Genomic DNA, 6,000 nt, shown 5'->3' with positions numbered 1-6,000 from the left:
CAAATGTCAAGAAAAATTTTTTTCAACACTTTTATTTATTTATTTATTTTTTTCTTAACCGGGGAGATTTTTCACAATCGTTTATTTGTTGGATTGGTTTTTATTTTCGTATTATTTTTTTAATTCAAAATGGAACGAGTAACACCAACAGTGTAATACACATCTATGTTATATATATATAATATATGTGTATACGTCATACCATATCGAAGCAAATGATACCTATATATATATATACAATAGAATTTATTGAAAATTCGCCCGAAAAAAAAATAAATAAAAAAAAAAATAAAAGATCAACATACCACCTGAATATTCAGTAGAAAAGAATATAGATAGAGAGAAAAATCTACGATATATATTAGATATGCGACGGTTGTTACTATAATCGTAATGTTACTAATAATAATGATAATAGAACGATAATTTATATAAGGCGCCATTTTTAATTGCGGGTCATTTCGTCCATTGGTGTTTTAGCTAGCAACAAATCGTTTTTATAAATACATAAGTAAATGAATACAAGTATATATGAATATATTTATCGATGAAATACAGACTTGAAGGAAAAAAATCAAGAAAATAACAAGAATAGACGAAACGAAATTTTTTTACTTGTTTGGCTTTTCGTCGTCTTCGTCGTTCCGAAATCGTTTTGAAAATTGTTGTAATTTCGCGAAGTTGCAAATTATATAATCTTATTGTATTATTGTACAAATACACGATATTTACAGTTATTCGAAATGAGTAAACCTGACTGCAAGTTTTTTAATACTATTACAATATACGCACGGGGAGATTTTTTATCCTGTCTCAGCACATACAGAGTTAAATTAATTAATTTATTCTTACTGTACGGGCAATAATTAATTGCAGTCTTCTTCCGATCTTTTGTGCGCGTGTTCTTGTTCTAATAATTTAATTTTATACGTCTTTAATATAAAAAATTGATAATTCGTACTTTTTTTTTTTTTTTTTTCTTCTTTAGAAAAGAAATTGTTATTCGTGATAATAATGTTAACAATATTTATCGACAAACGCAGACGGTTCAACGCACTCCTGTATACATATTATATATATACATATACGTTATGTAGATTGATTTAGAATACACTTATTGTACGTAACAATATACTACGTTGATATACATATAATACTTTCTTAAAATTGTGAAAAATATTTTATCTCCACGCAATTATCATACACGATTAACTTAAATATAAATCATCATAAACTTGTGTCTCTTTATCTCTTTAGATATCAGACATATAGATTCATTATAGGATGTGAAACTATATAAATTTAAAGTTTATTCTTGAATATTTTCCACCGTATAACGTATTTCTTATTTTTTTCGTTTAACATTTGCTTGCATTTATGTATCACTTCCGTACTTTTATATTACACTTTTATTTTTTTATTACTCACGACTGAATTTAGAATTATCATTATTAACAGGCCTACATTATTATTACTATTATTATTATTATTATTATTATTAATAATAATATATATTGTATGCCACGCGTCAGTTTTATAAAGTCTAGTCGTTAGTTTACTTATAAATACACACAAATATATACATATATAATTTAGAAAACTCTAATGAATCTATTATATTTTAATACACTTGAAAAAAAAATGTTTTATACTTTTTATTCCATTCTATTTTGTTTTCAATGCAGTACTGCAATATTGAATTATTTGTCCTTTCATATTGAATCCTACAATACGCAATATATTATGTATTAAGATATATATATTATATATAAATATACACGTTAAATCAACTTCTCCGCACTATACGAAAACTTTCTTACATTGAATTATAAATCTTGCACTATTCGAATTCAGTGAAAAACCAAAAGGAATAGAATAAAAACAAATTAACAAAAAAAAAAAAAAAGAAATACATATTGAAGTATCCAATTTCAATATCATAATATATTTATTTACTTATATATGTATATATAATACATACACTCGGATAAACATAAATACGTTTCATTCGTATTATGTAAACATTTTTTATTCACCGTTTTACAAATTTTTAAAATCCCGACAGGTGTGAATATAATAAGTTTCACCGTTTTTTTAGGCTTATTTTATATAGTAATATATTTTCTACTTCTTATTGTAGGCATAGAGGCTTTTTATAATCACAGGTTTTTCGGTTTCATTACCTTCTGATTGTTTTTATCACATCTAATCCTAAATAATAATTGGTAGGGAAAAATCCTGAATAAATAAATCAAAACTTTTTTAAGTACATAGTCACGATAAAAGACGATGACGATTATTGATTATTGATTATCGATTATCGTTAGATTAAATTCGCGAATAATTATAAATTACATTTAGATAAAAATTACTATTACATGAAAAAAGGACAGAATTTATAATACATATATTTATATGTATAATACTTATAATATATTAAAGATACACTTCCATTTTTCTCTGTGTGCTATAGATATTATTGTTATTAATATATACATACAAACATTTATTACTATTGTTATCATTATTATACACATTATATAGTGTTACAAATTTGCATTTTTCTTATAGCCTAATTAGTATTTAACTTAAATCCATAAATTATAAGTTGAATAACGAGCTGTGTATATACCGCTTTGGCTCCTCTCAGCACAATTGATGCTATTATTATTATCATTATTATTATATTATTATTATCGTTATTATTACAATTATCTGCTATTATTAGTAATATAATTATCGGTTTTCGATCAAAGACAACCGGAATAAAAGTAAAAGTAATCAATAAAAAATAAACACAGCTACTTATTCTATTTTATCGTGATTTTTAATGTGAAAAACGAAACGATATTATGCTGATCTTGATATTTTAGATTCATTCGATCGTTTACAAATTTTTGGTGTAAGATATTCAACCGTTTGTTCAATTCCGAACGATTTACGTATCATCGACATCTGTTTTACACTGATTGTAAAATCAATCAGAGGAAACTCCGATTAAAAATTTGCCAGCGACCCTGGCTTGGCAATTTTCAAACATTCGTATTCAAAATTTTTCATGCAAAATCACCTGCTTGTCTATAGATTTTTCGCGAGAAAAAAAAAACAGAATGAATTTCATCATTTTTATCATATAAATTAACCGCAGGTTTTTCGTTTTCTATAAAATAATTTGGCAATAAACTTTTCACGTAATTTCGACCGGAATTGAACGTGCCTTTGCTACCCGATTAGAGAAGAGAATAAAAAAAAAAGAAGAAAATTATCATTTTTTTATTTTTTTTTTTATTTCAATAAATAAATATGTATGCATTAATATTATTATAGAAGTGTTATATAAAACGCAGGTTACATGATATTGTACTAGTAAGGGATAAAAACTTGAAAAAAAAAAAGAAAAAAAAAACATGAAGCAAGTAAAAAAACAATTGATACTATACAATTATGAAAATAAATTGCAACGTTATGGAAAAAAAAAAGTTGAAAAAAAAAAAAAGAAACATGCCAACAAAATTTCTCCGATGAAATAAGAAATACATTTTATTACACTCTATAATATTTTCTTCATATTTCAATCCATGAAATAATAATCAATCGAGCAACATAAAAATGCATATTAGCAAATGGTTTTAGCGAGGATTTGATGAGATTATGAAATGGAGAAAAAGCGCATCGTTCGGTGACGCGGGTAAAAAAAATAAAATAACGGTTAAACATTCTCAGGATCATACTAACATTGAGCTGTGACGCATAGAGTTCGAACGCATGAGAGAAAGTGACTTGCTTGCTGCGAACGTTAGGAAAATAAATAAAATTCAAACCGAATTAATACGAATCGAAGCGTTCTAAGTCGCGATTTAAAATCACGAAATCGAAATCACGATGTTAGAAGGAAAAAGAAAGAAAAAAAAAACTCATTATTTTCGCAGAGATATCGTTCTGGCATAAGATTTTTATCAACGCGAAACAAAAACATATTATACATTTGCTTTAATCAATTTTTTTCGCAAGAAAATCAATCAAAAATACGTTTTTTTTTTATATGTTTGAAAAATTTTTCTCACGTTTGAACGTTGATTATTAATATTCATCTTTATTTTCACAGAGTAAATATGTATTGGGGTCAAGTTTAAGGTGATGAATAATTCATTTTATATATATATATGTATATATATATACACACAAAAACACACGCGATAGCTGTCCAAAAAGTGCTGTAAATTTGTAGTTCAAAGTATCTCTTTAACAGCCCTGCAGTTTATTCGGTACATGACTTGGCATTGAACTTTGGATCTCTGCTCGATCCAGCATCCTGATGTATGTACGTGTGCGATGGTGAATGTGAAAGTAAGATCTTTGGAAGAACTCTCTCCGCTTGCGCGTTTATTGTTATATACATACTCACGTATAGGTAGGTATACATATAAAGTACAAAGTATAAAGAGGAAATGTTACACCCAAGTTTCATTGCTTTACAATTTCGTTTTTTTTTTTTTTTTACACAAATTTTTCTCCATTCTTTCGAGGCTAATTTTTTTTCTTACTTATAAGGTGTAGACGAATAGAGGAAGAAATTTATCTTATATATACAGTTTCCTAAGATTATTAATTTTTGTAGTATTCTGTCGATGCTTCATATTCTTCATCAATTAATTACTCGTGAAATGATAGGAGAAGAAAAAAAGAGACGAAAATAAAAATTTTCAAAAACGCTGTTGAAAAACAAAAAAAAAAAAAAAAAAACTTTTACCTCCGCATACTTTTTTCGCATACAATTATTTCCTTTTCAACGCTTCTCTTTACAATTCGCTGGAGCGCGGTAAATTTTTTTCTTTATTTTCTTTTCTTTTTGTACAAAATACCCTAAAATTGTAAGAACAATAAAAAGAGAAATAAAATTTGACGGTACAATCTGAGAAGCTGAGACTGAATTTTTTTCATTCATTTTAATCTTCTTCTTATTCTTTTTCATTTTTATTTTTTCATATCTTTCGGACGGAAATCTGTGGAGCATCGCAGTGCATGATGATGAAATGGCGTGAGGATTTGCGTGAATTGTCACGCAATTTAAGCAAATGAGAACACGAAAAATATCGTGTACGCGTCTCATTCCTTTCTTCTTGTATTTATAACATGATGCAATATTTCTACGGGTTTTTATTCATTTATTTAATTTAAAAAAAAAAAAAAAAAAAATTTCCATCCTTCTCGCGAATTTCCCTCCGCCTAAAAGTCGTTCGCTAAATTAGAAACTGACGAGTATCTTTACGACTGACGTCGCGTCGTTGATTTGTGAAACTCACAGCAACGCCCACTCGCAATTTGCCAAAGTGTGTATAAAGTCGGTACATATATATATATATAATATATATGTATACATACACACATAAGTATATAACATAAACTTATTCGCGAAAATTAATTTCCTTGAAAGTAAATTTGCACAGGTAACATCATGAATCGATTTATTATCGCGCAGATATTTTTCTGTTCTAATTCAGCAGGATTGGTTAATTGAAAAGAATAGCTTGAATATTAATTATATATAAACTTCGCCTCGTAGTATATTATTATTATTATTATTGTTGTTGTTATTATTATTATTGTTATAAAATTATACATAATATGAGATACGGTTTGATTTAAGATCTTTATACGTGATACGAAGTAAAAATTTACTTACTTTAATGTCAGGAAAATTTTACAGACCCTGTTTTACGACCGTTTATTTATTCAACTTCAAAGCTGTTCGCCAAAATTCATTTCTCGTAAATCGCGTCGTTTGACGCGTTCTTGTATTGTCTATACATATACATATGTAATATAAATAGTATATATGTTAATGTGAGTGAAAAATCATAAAATTCTCACGCTTTACAACCCAAGGATATTTTCCGCGATCTATATCCGCTTATTTTGCAAACTGCAAAGCAACGTCGGTTGTTAAATTGAAGTCGGCAGTTTCGTTGCCAGACGATAATAAACAACGATCGGTAAATC

This window comes from Diprion similis, chromosome 9 (assembly GCF_021155765.1).
Source record: "Diprion similis isolate iyDipSimi1 chromosome 9, iyDipSimi1.1, whole genome shotgun sequence".
Classification (NCBI taxonomy): domain Eukaryota; kingdom Metazoa; phylum Arthropoda; class Insecta; order Hymenoptera; family Diprionidae; genus Diprion; species Diprion similis.
Note: the sequence above shows the minus strand (reverse complement) of the source record.